The sequence below is a fragment of the Arachis ipaensis genome, chromosome B6, assembly GCF_059453495.1.
Source record: "Arachis ipaensis isolate K30076 ecotype BB chromosome B6, ASM5945349v1, whole genome shotgun sequence".
Lineage (NCBI taxonomy): Eukaryota > Viridiplantae > Streptophyta > Magnoliopsida > Fabales > Fabaceae > Arachis > Arachis ipaensis.
Genome location: NC_142441.1, coordinates 52208827 through 52227070, shown reverse-complemented (window position 1 = coordinate 52227070; position 18244 = coordinate 52208827). Strand labels below are relative to the sequence as shown.

At 40.5% G+C, this 18244-nt stretch overlaps 2 non-coding genes across 2 annotated transcripts; both read right to left on the bottom strand.

The window, feature by feature from the left end:
• Window positions 1–293: 293 nt before the first annotated feature.
• On the bottom strand, window positions 294–401 carry LOC148555572 (small nucleolar RNA R71). Its single transcript, XR_015888017.1, has one exon. It is a non-coding gene; the product is annotated as a small nucleolar RNA R71 (small nucleolar RNA).
• A 17067-nt stretch (window positions 402–17468) lies between these two features.
• Window positions 17469–17572, bottom strand: LOC148555571 (small nucleolar RNA R71). The gene has a single exon (XR_015886357.1). It is a non-coding gene; the product is annotated as a small nucleolar RNA R71 (small nucleolar RNA).
• Between the last annotated feature and the right edge of the window lie 672 nt (window positions 17573–18244).

The window sequence follows — 18244 nt, the reverse complement described above, 5'->3', positions numbered from 1 at the left end:
CAAACAACTTTGAGCTGAAACCTCAATTAGTTTCTCTGATGCAGCAGAACTGCAAGTTTCATGGACTTCCATCTGAAGATCATTTTTAGTTCTTAACTGAATTCTTGCAGATCTGTGATACTGTTAAGACTAATGGAGTAGATCCTGAAGTCTACAGGCTCATGCTTTTCCCATTTACTGTAAGAGACAGAGCTAGAATCTGGTTGGACTCTCAACCCAGAGACAGCCTGAACTCTTGGGATAAGCTGGTCACGGCTTTCTTAGCCAAGTTCTTTCCTCCTCAAAAGCTGAGCAAGCTTAGAGTGGATGTTCAAACCTTCAGACAGAAAGAAGGTGAATCCCTCTATGAAGCTTGGGAAAGATACAAGCAGCTGACCAAAAAGTGTCCTTCTGACATGCTTTCAGAATGGACCATCCTGGATATCTTCTATGATGGTTTATCTGAGATATCAAAGATGTCATTGGATACTTCTGCAGGTGGATCCATTAACCTAAAGAAAACGCCTGCAGAAGCTCAAGAACTCATTAACATGGTTGCTATTAACCAGTTTATGTACACTTCTGAGAGGAATCCTGTCAGTAATGGGACGCATATGATGAAGGGAGTTCTTGAAGTTGATACTCTGAATGCCATATTGGCTCAAAACAAAATGTTGACTCAGCAAGTCAATATTATTTCTCAGAGTCTGAATGGAATGCAAGCTGCATCCAACAGTACTCAAGAGGCTTCTCCTGAAGAAGAAGCTTATGATCCTGAGAACCCTGCAATAGCAGAGGTGAATTACTTAGGTGAACCTTATGGAAACACCTATAACTCATCATGGAGAAATCATCCAAATTTCTCATGGAAGGATCAAAAGCCTCAACAAGGCTTTAATAATAGTGGAAGAAACAGGTTTAGCAATAGCAAGCCTTTTCCATCATCCACTCAGCAACAGACAGAGAATTCTGAACAAAATACCTCTAATTTGGCAAACTTAGTCTCTGATCTGTCCAAGGCCACTGTAAGTTTCATGAAAGAAACAAGGTCTTCCATTAGAAATTTGGAACCACAAGTGGGCCAGCTGAGTAAGAGGATCACTGAAATCCCTCCTAGTACTCTCCCAAGCAATACAGAAGAGAATCCAAAAGGAGAGTGCAAGGCCATTGACATAATCAAAATGGCCGAACCCAATGAGGGAGATGAGGACGTGAATCCCAAGGAGGAAGACCTCCTGGGACGTCCAGTGATCAATAAGGAGCCTCCCTCTGAGGAACCCAAGGACTCTGAGGCTCATCTAGAGACCATAGAGATTCCATTGAACCTCCTTATGCCCTTCATGAGCTCTTATGAGTATTCCTCTTCTGAAGAGAATGAGGATGTTACTGAAGAGCAAACTGCCAAGTTTCTTGGTGCAATCATGAAGCTGAATGCCAAATTATTTGGTATTGAGACTTGGGAAGATGAACCTCCCTTGTTCACCAATGAACTAAGTGATCTGGATCAACTGACATTGCCTCAGAAGAAACAGGATCCTGGAAAGTTCATAATATCTTGTACCATAGGCACCATGATCTTTAAGGCTCTGTGTGACCTTGGTTCAGGAATAAACCTCATGCCACTCTCTGTAATAGAGAAACTGGGAATCTATGGGGTGCAAGCTGCTAAAATCTCATTAAAGATGGCAGACAATTCCAGAAAACAGGCTTATGGACAAGTAGAGGACGTGTTAGTAAAGGTTGAAGGCCTTTACATCCCTGCTGATTTCATAGTCCTGGATACTGGAAAGGAAGAGGATGAATCCATCATCCTAGGAAGACCTTTCCTAGCCACAGCAAGAGCTGTGATTGATGTGGACAGAGGAGAATTAATCCTTCAAATGAAATAAGGACAACCTTGTGTTTACAACTCAAGGATCTCTCTCTGCATCCATGGAGAGGAAGCATAAAGAGCTTATCTCAAAGCAGAGTCAAACAAAGCCCCCACAGTCAAACTCTAAGTTTGGTGTTGGGAGGCCACAACCAAACTCTAAGTTTGGTGTTGAACTCCCATATCCAAACTCTAAGTTTGGTGTTGGAGAGTCTCAACAAAGCTCTGCACATCTGTGAGGCTCCATGAGAGCCCACTGTAAAGCTATTGACATTAAAGAAGCGCTTGTTGGGAGGCAACCCAATTTTTATTTATCTAACTATATTTTTCTTAGTTATATGTCTTTATAGGTTCATGATCATGTGGAGTCACAAAATAAACAAAAAAAATTAAAAACAGAATCAAAAATAGCAAAAGAAAAATCACACCCTAGAGGAAGCATCTGTCTGGCGTTCAACGCCAGAACAGAGCATGGTTCTGGCGCTGAACGGCCAAAATGGGCAGTATCTGGGCGCTGAACACCCAGAACAAGCATGGTTCTGGCGTTCAACGCCAGAAATGGCCAGTAAATGGGTGTTGAACGCCCAAAATGGGCACCAACATGGCGCTGAACGCCCAGAGTTGCGTGCAAGGGCATTTTGCATGCCTAATTTGGTGCAAGGGTGTAAATCCTTGAACACCTCAGGATCTATGGACCCCACAGGATCATCTCAGGATCTGTGGACCCCACAGGATCATCTCAGGATTTGTGGACCCCACAGGATCCCCACCTACCTCCACTCACTTCTTCTCACCTCTCTTTCACACAATCCCATAAACACCCTTCCCCAAAAACCCTTCACCAATCACCTCAATCTCTCTTCCCCATCACCTCTTCACCACTCACCTCCATCCACTCTTCCCCATAAACCTACCTCATAAACTCCACCTACCTTCAAAATTCAAAACCAATTTCCCACCCAAACCCACCCTAAATGGCCGAACCTTAACTCCCCTCCCTCCCCTATATATAGCCCTCCATTCTTCCTCATTTTCACACAACACAACCCTCTCCTCTCTACTTGGCCGAAACACACTTTACCCCTCTTCTCAATATTTTCTTCTTCTTCTTCCTCTATTCTTTCTTTTATTGCTCGAGGGCGAGCAATATTCTAAGTTTGGTGTGGTAAAAGCATAAGCTTTTTGTTTTTCCATTATCATTGATGGCACCTAAGACTGGAGAATCCTCTAGAAAGGGGAAAGGGAAGACAAAAGCTTCCACCTCCGAGTCATGGGAGATGGAAAGGTTCATCTCCAAAGCCCATCAAGACCACTTCTATGATGTTGTGGCCAAGAAGAAGGTGATCCCCGAGGTCCCTTTCAAACTCAAAAGAAATGAGTATCCAGAGATCCGACATGAAATTCAAAGAAGAGGTTGGGAAGTTCTAACAAATCCCATCCAACAAGTCGGCATCCTAATGGTTCAAGAGTTCTATGCCAATGCATGGATCACCAAGAACCATGATCAAAGTAAGAACCCGGATCCAAAAAACTACGTTACAATGGTTCGGGGGAAATACTTAGATTTTAGTCCGGAGAATGTGAGGTTGGCGTTCAACTTGCCCATGATGCAAGGAGATGAACGCCCCTACGCTAGAAGGGTCAACTTTAATCAAAGGTTGGGCCAAGTCCTTATGGACATATGTGTGGAAGGAGCTCAATGGAAGATTGGACATATGTGTCCAAAGGCAAGCCGGTTCAACTAAGAAGATTGGACCTCAAGCCTGTGGCTAGAGGATGGTTGGAGTTCATTCAATGCTCAATCATTCCCACTAGCAACCGATCTGAAGTTACTGTGGATCGGGCCATCATGATCCATAGCATCATGATTGGAGAGGAAATAGAAGTTCATGAAGTCATCTCTAATGAACTCTACAAAATATCCGAAAAGTCATCCCCCATGGCAAGGCTAGCTTTTCCTCATCTTATCTGCCATCTATGCTACTCAGCTGGAGCTTTCATAGAAGGAGACATTCCTATTAAGGAAGAGAAGCCCATCACTAAGAAAAAGATGGAGCAAGCAAGAGAGCCCATTCATGGAGCTCAAGAGGCACAGGAAGCTCATCACCATGAGATCCCGGAGATGCCTCAAATGCATTTTCCTCCACAAAACTATTGGGAGCAAATCAACACCTCCCTAGGAGAATTAAGTGCTAACATGGGACAATTAAGGGTGGAACATCAAGAGCACGCCATCATGCTCCATGAAATAAGAGAAGATCAAAAAGCAATGAGGGAGGAGCAACAAAGACAAGGAAGAGACATAGAAGAGCTCAAGGACATCATTGGTTCCTCAAGGAAACGCCACCATCACTAAGGTGGATTCATTCCTTGTTCTTATTTCTTCTGTTTTTCGTTTTCTATGTTAAGTGCTTATCTGTGTTTGTGTCTTCATTACATGATCATTAGTAGTTAGTAACTACGTCTTAAAGTTATGAATGTCCTATGAATCCATCACCTCTCTTAAATGAAAAATGTTTTAATTCAAAAGAACAAGAAGTACATGAATTTTGAATTTATCCTTGAACTTAGCTTAATTATATTGATGTGGTGACAATGCGTCTTGTTTTCTGAATGTATGCTTGAACAGTGCATATGTCTTTTGAAGTTGTTGTTTAAGAATGTTAAATATGTTGGCTCTTGAAAGAATGATGACTAGGAGACATGTTATTTGATAATCTGAAAAATCATAAAAATGATTCTTGAAGCAAGAAAAAGCAGCAAAGAACAAAGCTTGCAGAAAAAAAAATAGGCGAAAAAAAATAGAAAGAAAAAGAAAAAGCAAGCAGAAAAAGCCAAAGGCTCTTAAAACCAAAAGGCAAGAGCAAAAAGCAAATAGCCCTTAAAACTAAAAGGCAAGGGTAATAAAAAGGATCCCAAGGCTTTGAGCATCAGTGGATAGGAGGGCCGAAAGGAATAAAATCCTGGCCTAAACCGCTAAACCAAGCTGTCCCTAACCATGTGCTTGTGGCGTGAAGGTGTCAAGTGAAAACTTGAGACTGAGCGGTTAAAGTCAAGGTCCAAAGCAAAAAAAGAGTGTGCTTAAGAACCCTGGACACCTCTAATTGGGGACTTTAGCAAAGCTGAGTCATAATCTGAAAAGGTTCACCCAATTATGTGTCTGTGGCATTTATGTATCCGGTGGTAATACTGGAAAACAAAGTGCTTAGGGCCACGGCCAAGACTCATAAAATAGCTGTGTTCAAGAATCATCATACTGAACTAGGAGAATCAATAACACTATCTGTACTCTGAGTTCCTATAGATGCCAATCATTCTGAACCTCAATGGATAAAGTGAGATGCCAAAACTATTCAAGAGGCAAAAAGCTATAAGTCCCGCTCATATGATTGAAGCTCTGTTTCATTGATAGTTTGGAATTTATAGTATATTCTCTTCTTTTTATCCTATTTGATTTTCAGTTGCTTGGGGACAAGCAACAATTTAAGTTTGGTGTTGTGATGAGCGGATAATTTATACGCTTTTTGACATTGTTTTTAGTATGTTTTTAGTAAAATCTGGTTACTTTTAGGGATGTTTTCATTAGTTTTCATGTTAAATTCACATTTCTAGACTTTACTATGAGTTTGTGTGTTTTTCTGTGATTTCAGGTATTTTCTGGCTGAAATTGAGGGACTTGAGCAAAAATCAGATTCAGAGGTTGAAGAAGGACTGCTGATGCTGTTGGATTCTGACCTCCCTGCACTCAAAGTGGATTTTCTGGAGCTACGGATCTCGAAATGGCACGATTCCAATTGCGTTGAATAGTAGACATCCAGGGCTTTCCAGAAATATATAATAGTCTATAATTTGGCCAAGAATAGATGATGCAAACTGGCGTTCAACGCCAACTCTCTGCCCAATTCTGGCGTCCGGCGCCAGAAAAGGATCCAAAACCAGAGTTGAACACCCAAACTGGCACAAATGCTGGCGTTCAACTCCAAGAAAGACCTCTACATGTGCAACACTCAAGCTCAGCCCAAGCACACACCAAGTGGGCCCCAGAAGTGGATTTATGCACCAATTACTTATTTCTGTAAACCCTAGTGACTAGTTTATTATAAATAGGACCTTTTACTATTGTATTAGACATCTTTGGAACTTCGGAATCATCTTTGGACGCCTGGTTCTTAGATCAGAGGGGCTTGCCATTCGGCCATGCCTGGACCTTTCACTTATGTATTTTTAACGGTAGAGTTTCTACACTCCATAGATTAAGGTGTGGAGCTCTGCTGTTCCTCAAAGATTAATGCAAAGTACTACTATTTTCTATTCAATTCATCTTATTTCGCTTCTAAGATATTCATTCGCACTTCAACCTGAATGTGATGAACGTGACAATCATCATCATTCCCTATGAACGCGTGCCTGACAACCACTTCCGTTCTACATTAGATTGAATGAGTATCTCTTAGATCTCTTAATCGGAATCTTCGTGGTGTAAGCTAGAATGATGGCGGCATTCAAGAGAATCCGGAAAGTCTAAACCTTGTCTGTGGTATTCCGAGTAGGATTCAATGATTGGATGACTATGACGAGCTTCAAACTCACGATTGCCGGGCGAAGTGACAGACGCAAAAGGATAGTAAATCCTATTCCAGCATGATCGAGAACCGACAGATGAATAGCCGTGCCGTGACAGGGTGCGTTGACCATTTTCACTGAGAGGATATGATGAAACCATTGACAAGGGTGATGCCTCCAGACGATTAGCCGTGCCGTGACAGGGCATTTGGATCATTTTCCCGAGAGAATACCGAAAGTAGCCATTGACAGTGGTGATGTATCACATAAAGCCAGCCATGGAAAGGAGTAAGACTGATTGGATGAAGATAGCAGGAAAGCAGAGGTTCAGAGGAACGAAAGCATCTCTATTCCCTTATCTGAAATTCTCTCCAATGATTTACATAAGTATTTCTATCCTTTATTCTATGTTTATTTAATTATTTTCGAAAACCCCATTACTATTTTATATCCGCCTGACTGAGATTTACAAGGTGACCATAGCTTGCTTCATACCAACAATCTCCATGGGATTCGTCCCTTACTCACGTAAGGTATTACTTGGACGACCCAGTGCACTTGCTGGTTAGTTGTGCGAAGTTGTGAACCATGGTATTGGCATCATGTTTTTGGCGCCATTACCAGGGAAAGAAAGAGCGATGAATTTTACATAATTAAAGTGTAATCACAATTTCTGCGCACCAAGTAGCAGCAGAGGCTGCACTAGGAGTAGTAGTAGTAGTAGGAGGAGTAGGAGTAGGAGTAGAATAGGAAGCTTTTGTATACACTTTTTTTTTCTGCCATTTTACATTGTAGCTTTCATTGAATTCCATTTTCTTATGCAATTTCAGTTTCTGATAATTCTCTTCTAAAATTTTCCTTTATGAAAAATTTTACAACTCAATTTACAGTGATCTTGATTTACATTTATATGAAATTTAAATTCCCTGCATCTTTGCCTCTCTGCCAATTTACTTTCTGCAAATTTAGTTTCTCTGCACTTGTTCTTTGAGCTATGATCCACTGAACCCCAATTCATTAGGGCGAGGAGCTCTGTTATGATTCATATGAATTAACTGAATTTCTTCTTCTTCTCAATTCATCCGGATGGCTAAGAAATAACTTCTATTTTGATTGAGATCCATTCACTCCGGAAGGAGGTTTGAATCTGTGAATTTCCATGTGAGCCTCGGAAGAGGAATCATTGAAATTAGAATTGAAGCTCGGTTTCTCACAGCTCTCTTGATCAACACCATTCGGGAGATATTGAGATCTTGAGAGTTTGTGTGGCTTGTGGATAAGAGAAAATGCTTAACCTCTTCTCATGACAATTGGATCAAGGAATTGGTGAGAATGATTGTGATTAGAGAGATTGAATTGCCAAGGAATTGGGATCCAATTAATTTCAACCCGCCAAAGATCTATTCATATGATTGAGAAAGAAGTTGAGACCCATTTGATTCATTGTGGATTATGATATCTCCAATCACTAATGAATCTTTCTCTCTGTTATTTCTGTTCCATTTAATTTCCCAACACCCAGTTCCTTTACATTTGATGCAATTTAAGTTTCTTACTCTTTAAGTTTCTGTCAATTTACTTTCTTTAAGTTATATTCTCTGTAATTTATATTCTGTTGATCCCATTGCACTCAATTCACCAGTGTTAGCTTAACTAAAGTAATTACCTAACTAAAGTTGCTTGATCCATCAATCCTTGTGGAATCGACCTCACTCACGTGAGTTTTACTACTTGATGCGACTCGGTACACTTGCCGGTTAGTTTGTACAAAATTCAATTTTTTGTCATCATTTTACCATCGATGCGCATGCGTATATCACACGTACGCGTGGACAAGAAAACGTTGGCACTCCAACGTTGAGTCAAACATTGCTGAAAACATCTAAAATCAATTTTCTCTGAAAGACATTTGACTTAACGTTGGCCCTCAAACGTGGACTCCAACGTGAGCATCAGAACATTGCAATTCAAGCACATCTCTTCTCAACAGCATGAGGAGCCAATGGGAGCAACTTCAACCCATTTCAATTAGAGCCCAAAGCACAATTCAGGGACTGAAGATCAATCGAAGAAAGTGTATAAATAGCTTAGAGTTTAAGTTAGTTAGATCACACAAAGACGGATACTGAAACTCTGCCAAATTCTATTCTGCACTTTTTTCTTTCTGCAATGTACTTTTCTATTTCGTTTTCCATTTTGAGAGCTATGAACAACTAAATCCCTTTCATTGGGTTAGTGATCTCAGTGTAATTCAATGGATCAATATTAGTTTTCATTCATCTTCTTCTTTGTTTCCTCTTGATCTTGCTAGAAAGCTTTCATTCTTCATCCTGGTGGATAGTTGTCTTGGGAAAGAAGCTATCCAAAATTGGATCTCCTCTGAACCTTGGAAGAGGAATGAGGAGATCATGCTAGAAATGCTTTCTCACATTGGATTATATTGGGGTTTGGATGGATATCATGACATGTAATCCTCCCAACACTTTGATCTATGAATATGTGTGGTATAATCAGTGACCATACGTCATCTCTTCCGATGAGCACTTAAATCAAGGAATTGGGCAATTGTTCATGCTTAGAGAGATTGGATTGCCAAGGAATTGGGATCCAATCACCTAATATTGCCAATAAGATCAATGAATGCATTGATTGAGGAAGAGATGAAAATGAATTTCATCTGGAGAATTATAACATCTCCTGACCCCAATGATCTTTTCCATCTCTAATCTACCCATACTTTTACATTTTGTCTTTAATTTGATGCTCAATTTTCCCATTCCCATTTAATTTCATGCAATTTAAGTTTCTGCACTTATATTATTGCAATTTAATTTCTGCCATTTAATTTATTGCTCTTTAAGTTTCCCACCAATTTACTTTCTGTAAATCCCAATTTCAAATCTAATTCAGTTCAACTAGAACAATTCTCCAATTAACATTGATCAACCAACCAATCCCTGTGGGATTCGACCTCACTCTACAGAGAGTTTTTACTTTACGACAATCTGGTGCACTTGCCAGTAGAAAATTGTTGAGAGACAGTTTTCACGACATCAGTGGTTGTGGCTGAGTGTGGGATGTAGATGGTGGATGAAAGTTGTTGTGGTTAGTTGATGGGTTATTTGGTGGATAGAAATTGGTTGGGGTGATTATTTTTTGGTTTTCTGTATGGATTTTGGTTAGTGGTTTGATGATTTTGGTGGTTTGTGTTGCGAGAGTTACTTTGGTTGGAGTTTTTTTGCCATGAGTTTTGGTTCTCTCCCCACTTCAAGTTGGGGTGGTTCCTCCAATATTAGTTGTAAGTGTCTCCATGGAACTCGTTCTGTCCAGATCCTTGATTGTGCATATACTGAACGTGTTCAGGCTACTGTTCTTTATAGCTCTCTTCCTATTGTCCCCACACAACTAGTGGTTGATTGGATGAGCTCACTGCTACAAGTTGCAGTCCATCCATCCTCTCTGACATCATTTCTATTTGTTGTTGAAGTTGCTGGTGCATCATCTTGTTTTGAGCCAATATTGTATCAACACCTTCAAGCTTAAACACGCCTCTCTTGGGAGCTACTTGTCTTTTAGATGAGTAGAAATACTCATTTTTGGCTACTATATCTATGAGATCATGTGCTTCTTGTGCAATTTTCATCAGTTGCAAGGATCCTCCTGAAGAGTAATCTAAGACTTTCCTTGAACTCATGGATTCCTTCATAGAAATTTTGGAGCTCAACCCATTCACTGAACGTTCTTTCTAGACACCTTCTAATAAAAGCTTTATACCTCTCCCAGACTTCATACAATGATTCTCCCTCTAGCTGTCTGATGGTTTGCACATTAGTTTTCGGTTTAATGACTCTTTGAGGGGGGTAAAATTTGTCTAGGAATTTGCTGACCAAATTATCCCAGTTAGTGATGCTTTCTTTTCGGAAGGTTTCTAGCCAATGGGTGGCTTTGTCTCTCAATGAGAATAGAAATAACAAAAGCCTGTAGATATCAGGGTGGACTTCATTGGTTTTGACAGTGTCACAAATTCTCAAGAACATAGAGAGATGTTGGTTTGGATCTTCAGCAGGGCTTCCTCCATATTGGCAATTGTTCTGGACTAGAGTGATTAATTGAGGCTTGAGCTCGAAGTTATTAACATGGACATTGGGGGTTAAGATACTGCTCCCACAATTCCTTGGGTTGGGGATGGTGTAAGAAGCTAGAACTCTCCTTTGAGGCTGACCATTGTTGTTGGCCACCTCCTCTAGTGGATTAGGAAGGTTACCCTCCATCTCTTGATCTCCTTCTTCTGACTCTTCTTCTCTAATCACTCTCGTCCCTCTTGCTTCTCTTCTCAATCTCAAGAAGGTTCTCTTTAGTTTAGAATCAAAGGAGGTGGACTCACCTCTTCTCTCTCCTGGCATACAACACAAACAAACCAAAAACCAAGCAAAGCACTCTGTTGCTAGAGTGAAGTTAAGGTTAGCAAAAACAAAATCTCAAAAGGTTTGTGTGATTAACAAAAACAAAGAAAAATGTTTAATCTAGATTATCATCTACTTAATCATTGTTGATCTAAATCAATCCCCGGCAACGGCGCCAAAAACTTGATGGGCAATAATTTGAATTCGCACAAACTAACCGGCAAGTATACCAGGTCGCATCAAGTAGTAAAACTCACGAGAGTGAGGTCGATCTCATGAGAATTGATGGATCAAGCAATTTTAGTATGGTGATGAGTCTAGTTAAGCTAACAAGTGATGATTTGAGTGAAATTTTGTCAACAGAAAGTAAATTGCAAGAAATCTAAAGTGCTTAATGTAAATTGACGAAAACTTAAATGGAAATAAACTTAAATTGCATGAAAAATAAATTGCAAGAAATTGTAAATGGGCTGAATCTTAAATTGCAAGAAGAGTAAATGACTTGAATCTTAGATTGCAAGAAAGTAAAAGAGAAAAATCTAAATGGCACTAAAATTTAAATTGCGAGAATTGTAAATGGGAATTGGGTGTAGGGAATGAAGGAAGGCAGTAAACAATTGCAAATGAGAGTAAATTCAGAGAGATCTAAATTGAAGAAAATCAAAGAGAATGATTCATTAGGGATTGGACTTATCATAATCCATCACGAATCAAATGGGTCTCAACTCCTTTCTCAATCATATGAGTAGATCTATGGCGGATTAAAATTGATTGGATCCCAATTCCTTGACAATCCAATCTCTCTAATCCCAATCAATCTTGCCAATTCCTTGATCTAATTATCATGAGAAGAGGTTAAGTGCATGTCTCTCATCCATAAGCCACACTAACTCTCAAGATCTCAATTCCTCCCAAATGGTGCTGATCAACAGAATTGTGAAGGATAGAGCTCCAATTCTAATGCAAGTGATTCCCCTTCCGAGGCTCACACAAGCATTCAATTGAATCAAACCCCCTTCCGGAGTGAATAATTCACAATCAAAACAGAAGTTATCCTATAGCTACACAAATGAATTGAGAAGAAGAAGAATTTCATTGATTCATTATGATTACAATAAAGCTCCTCCCCCTAATGAGAATGGGGTTTAGTTCATCATTGCTCAAGTAAAATAGAAAAGAAGAAATGCCAAAAATTTGAGAAAAAAAAGTGAAGAAAATACAAGAGAAAAATGAGTGCAGAGTTTCCCAATTTGGGTTCCCTGACTCCCAGCCTTCCAGTCCTCTTTTCTAACTCAAATTCTCCTCTATTTATACAATTTCTTCTTTTATCTCTTCAAGTCTTGGATTTGGGCGTTGGCCTTTGTTGAAGCTAGTTGAGAGTGGCCCTTAGTGACGTTAATGAGGACGTTTGCACATTAACGTTTATCCTCTGCATGGTACCATGTTGTATTGAAGTTGGCTTTGAAGTTGGAGTTCATGTTTATGGGCAAACATTGGGTCAAACGTCACTTAAAAAAATGAATTCTGGGTGTTGCCAGCAACGTTTGACTCAACATTAGTGTGGCCCACGCGTACACGCGAAGGCTGTAAATTTGCCAATCCACCCACGCATACGCGTCACTTGCCATTTTTCCATTTCCACGCATACGCGTCATCGACACGTACACGTCATATCAAAATTTTTCCAAGGATGGCATCGCGTACATTGGACCTAACGTTGGATAACCAACGTTGGTATTGTCACACATACGCGTCACCTACGCATATGCGTTGGTTGCAATTTTTCCATGCTCACACGTACGCATCGCCCACGAGAGCGTGTTAATGCAATTTTTCCAACTTCAAATTTTGAGATTTTGTCGAAGACATTGGACCTAACGTTGGACCACCAACGTTGGTTCCAACATTGGCACCCCTTTTTACCTCAACGTTGGACGTATATTTGGAGTCCAACTTTGGCTCCAACTATGGTCTCTTGAATTGAAGATTGAGGCATAGTTGGTTCCAACTATGGCTCCAACTATGCACCTTTCTTGGCCAACGTTTGAGGTAGCGTTTGAGGTCCAACTTTAGACTCAAACGTTGCCTTCTTGCTTATAGTTTGAGGCATAGTTGGAGTCCAACTTTGGCTCCAACTATGCACCTTTCTTGGCCAATGTTTGAGGCAAAGTTAGAGGCCAACTTTGGCTCCAACTTTGCACCTCTTTAAGCATGGACGTTGGACCTAACGTTGGAGCACCAACTTTGGCTCCAATGTTGGTCTCTCCTATTCTTCATCAACGTTGCTGAGCCAACTTTGGCCACCAATGTTGTTTCCTTTTTTTTGCTCCTTTCCATGACCCTTTTGTTACTTGTTTGCTCTCCCTTCCTTAGCTTCTTTTCCACCTATTATCAATCAAACACATGCATCAAAGCCTTGCAATAATCACCAGATTTTGCATCATTCATAATATCAACTAAATCTTGCAAAAATCTCATGAAAATGCATAAAATTAACAATGTTTGATTGAATCAAGACAAGCATGAATTTCTCATCCAAACACTTACTTATTACCTAAGAAATGCATGAAAACCAAGTAAAAGCTAATGAAAAAGGCTTGTGAAACTACACTAAGATGACTTGTCATCAAGCTTCAACCAAAAGTCTAACTTGAGGACTTTAAACCAAAGTGGTAGGTGGGAGACACCCCACCATGGTAATATCCTTCCAACCTTTCTCTTCTTTTAGCTTTTGCTTATTGAATTTTGTCCCTTTGATTAGCTCAGTTTGGTTCAATTCTAGGTTTAATTTAGTTGCATTTTGGCGCTTATTAGGTAATCTTAGTGGAATAACATGTTTTTGGGGTTTTAAAATGATTTTGGGATTGAAAAAACTATTTTGGAAGTCATGTTGCTGCCTTAGAGGTATTAAAAATTTTGCAAAAACAGGGCAGTGTGCCCACACACACATCTGTCAGTACGCACAGACCTGTGCGTACGCACAGGTCTCAAAACCCCTTTTGTTGGGAGCATTCGCACAGGCTGTGTGTGTGGACCCCAAATCTTTTTGCTCTTGTGTGTGCGCACAGAACTTGTGTGTATGCACACATGTCCTTTTACCTTGTTCTAAAAAAAAAAAAAAACTCTTTGTGCGCACGTACAACCTTCGATACCCCTTATGTTTGTAGCGCATGCACCTAGAGTGCATGGGAACAACCTTTTCTTTACCCTTGTGTGCACGCACACCTCCTTGTGCACGCACACAGACCTCAACACCCCTTCTGTTCTCAGCGCTCGCACACTGCTTTGCGTGCACATAACCCTTCTTTTCCCTTGTGTGCCTGCGCTCATGACCTTGTGCGTACGCACAGGTCGCGTTCTGAGCATTAATCAGGAAGGGTGCCCTGTTTTGCCTTCACTTTCCACCCCCTTTTCTTTCTTCCTTCTTCACCCTTCCTACCCCTTTACACCATCCAGTGATGCCAGGGCATCTTGGCCAGTTTCACTGACCTTTTCTTTACTGTTTTTAGGTTAGTTTCATGCATTTCTTTAGGAAATAAGCTAGTTTTGGGTAGATATTCACTTATGCCTTGATTCAAGCATACATTGTGCATTTCACATAATTTCATGAGGATTTTGCATAAGTTTAGTGACAAATATTATATTGCATTGCTCATGACTTGGACTAGATCTTTGATGCACTTTATTGCTTGATTTCAGGACCAAAAGGAAGCAAGAAAAGGGGAGGTAACTTGCAAGATTAATGAGAAAAGTGATTGCCAATAACACTCTCAAAAAGCCATCAATGCCCACGTTAGAGAGTCACGTTAACTAAGTTAACGTGAACTCTAACGTGGAGAAGAGAAGTTCAGCCAACGTTAGTGACACTTAACATTGTCACTAACGTTGGCAATTACTCATAAGTGGCCACATTAGAAGCCATGTTAACCTAGTTAACGTGGCCTCTAATGTTAAGGGGGGAAGAGAAGCCAACGTTAGGGACACTCAACATTGTCACTAACGTTGGCTTATGGTGCAAAGTACCACGTTAACTCCCACGTTAACTTGGTTAACGTGGGAACTAATGTAAAGGATGAAGAGTTGTCGACAACGTTATTGACACTCAACATTCTCACTAACATTGAAGCAACCACACAACCCCCAAGAGTCACGTTAACTTCCACGTTAACTTGGTTAACGTGGAAGCTAACGATGAGGATTGAAGGATGAGCCAACGTTAGTGACACTCAACATTGTCACTAACGTTGGGATGGCTAAGGATGGCCACGTTAGAAGCCACGTTAACCTAGTTAACGTGGACTCTAACGTGAGACCTAGGGGCACATTGGAACGTTAGTGACAATGTTGAATGTCACTAACGTTCTCGAAGGATGGCAAGGGCCACGTTAGAAGCCACGTTAACCTAGTTAACGTGGGCTTTAACGTGAAGCAAGAAGGGGCACACTGGAACGTTAGTGACAATGTTGAGTGTCACTAACGTTCTCGAAGGTTAACAAGGCAACGTTAAAAACCACGTTAACCTAGTTAACGTGGGTTTTAACGTGAGGCAATGGGGTGCATTGGAACGTTAGTGACAATGTTAAGTGTCACTAACGTTCTCGAACTTATATTCTCACTAAATATTAACACCCCTAACGTCCTGAACTAAAGTCTCCGCCCACATCGCACTTTCTCTCTGCAAGTAAAGCCAAGCCCAAATAAAGAAAGGAACTGCTTCAAACTCAAGATCCAAAGGCCCAAGACTTGAAGAATCACACTAGAAGCTGAGAAGAGTAGTATATATAGGAGTAGCTTTGAATTGAGAAAGGGTTCTGGAGGCTGAGAAAAAGAGAACTATTCTCTGTATTTTACTTTCTTTGCAATTTCTAGTTTTATGATGTACTCTCCATCTTTGTTTTCATTTACAAGAGCTATGAACAACTAAACCCCTTTCATTGGGTTAGGGAGCTCTGTTGTAATTTGATGGATCAATACTAATTTTCATTATTCTTCTTCTATCTTTCCTCTTGATTTTACTTGAAAGCTTTCGATCTTCATCCAATTGAGTAGTTATCTTGGAAGAGAAGCTATTCAAACTTGGATCTCTTTTGAACCTTGAAAGAGGAATGAAGAGATCAAGCTAGAAATGCTTTCTCATGCTGGACCAAATTGGGTTTGGATGGGTATGTGACTATAACCCTCTCAATACTTGATTTGGGAAATGCATGTGGTATAATCAATGACCATACTTCATCTCTTCTCATGAGCAATTGACCAAGGAATTGGCTATTGATCAAGATTTGAGAGATTGAATTGCAAGAAATTGTAATTCAATCACTTAAGATTGCCAAGGAGATCAATGAGTGCATTGATTGAGGAAGAGATGAAAATGAACATGATCCGGAGAATTGCAACATCTCCTAAGCCCAATGAACTCCCCATCTCTGATCTTACCCATTCTCTTTAATTTCTACCATTTACTTTTATGAGCAAATCCCCCATTCCCATTTACAATTCTGCAATTTATTTTCAGTCATTTACTTCCAGTCCTTTAATTCTAGCATTTACTTTTCTGTTATTTACATTCCCGCCATTTTTATTTTCTGCAACTCTCAACCCAAATTCTGGATTCGCTCAACTAGAACATTCTTCTAATTAAAGTTGCTTGATCAATCAATCCCTGTGGGATTCAACCTCACTCTATTGTGAGTTTTTACTTGACGACAAATTCGGTACACTTGCCGAAGGGAGATTTGTTGAGAGACAAGTTTTCCGCGCATCAAGTTTATGGCGCCATTGCCGGGGATTGATTGTGCATCAACAATGATTAAATTGGAAGATCACTAGATTGAGCATGTTTATTTTGTGAATTTCATTTTTCTGTTTGAGTGATTTACTTTTTGTTTTAGTTAAACTTCTTCCCTTCCCCCTCTACTCTTTTGTTTTTCTTTGTTATTTTCAATTCTGTTTGCTAACCCACTAACTGTTTGATATATTGCATCACCCACAACTAACAGTAATTCTGACACAAATACTGTCTGCACCTATTTTCTTTGCTTGTACGTGTTGGTTGTATGACAGGGAGAAGAAGCGGGGCTTCAACTTCTTTTGATTCTGAACCTGAGAGAACCTTCCTTAGACTAAGGAGGGAGGCAAAAGAAAAACGTGTAGTTGGTGCTGAAGAAGAGGAGGAACACGTTGAGGAATACTTTGAACCAAACATGGAAGAAAACATGGAAAATCATCATGAAGAAGAGACTCACAACCATGGCAGAGGAGGTGGAGCAAATCATGCTGGGGAGGATAGAAGAGTTTTGGGCTCTTACATCAATCCAAACCCAGGCAATTGTGGAAGTAGCATCCAAAAGCCAACAATCCATGCCAACAACTTTGAACTTAAACCACAGCTCATCACCCTTGTTCAGAACAACTGTTCGTTTGGAGGAGGTGTTCAAGAAGACCCCAATCAACATTTGACCACCTTCCTGAGAATATATGACACAGTAAAATCTAATGGTATTCATCCTGACGCCTATAGATTGCTCTTATTTCCCTTCTCACTCAGGGACAAGGCGGCCAAGTGGCTGGAATCCTTTCCAAGGGAGAGCTTGACAACTTGGGAGGATGTGGTGAACAAATTCTTAGCAAGATTCTACCCTCCTCAACGAATCAATAGGCTGAGAGCTGAGGTTTAAACTTTCAGGCAACAAGATGGTGAGACTCTGTATGAAGCATGGGAGAGGTTTAAGGACTTAACAAGGAGGTGTCCATCTGACATGTTCAACGAATGGGTGCAGCTGCACATTTTCTATGAAGGGCTATCCTATGAGTCAAAGAAGGCCGTAGACCATTCATCTGGAGGATCCTTGAACAAGAAGAAGACCATTGAGGAAGCCATAGATGTTATTGAAACAGTAGCAGAAAATGACTACTTCTATGCTTCCCAAAGAGGGAACACAAGAGGAGTGATAGAGCTAAACAATGTAGATGCTCTGTTGGCCCAAAACAAGCTCATTACCCAGCAGCTGGCTGACCACACCAAGAAGATGGAGAGGAACCAAGTAGCAGCAATCTCATCTTCATCAACAATCCAAGAAGGAGTGAATGAAGAAGCAGAGGGGAGTCAGGAGCAAGCCAACTACATTGGGAATTCACCAAGGAAAAACTATGATCCATACTCCAAGACTTACAACCCTGGATGGAGAAACCACCCAAACTTTGGGTGGGGAAGCGAGCAAGATCAAAACCAAGACCAGAGACGTTACAACTCCAACAACAATGGAGCTCACCAGCAATTCACCCATAGGACATCTCAACACCCCCACAACAACACTTCTCCACACACTTATCAAAACCAAAACAGCACATCTGCTCCGAATCACTCATCAATTGATGACAAGCTCTCTAAGATTGAAGCCTTACTTGAAGGAATATGCCAAGAGATTCAAGA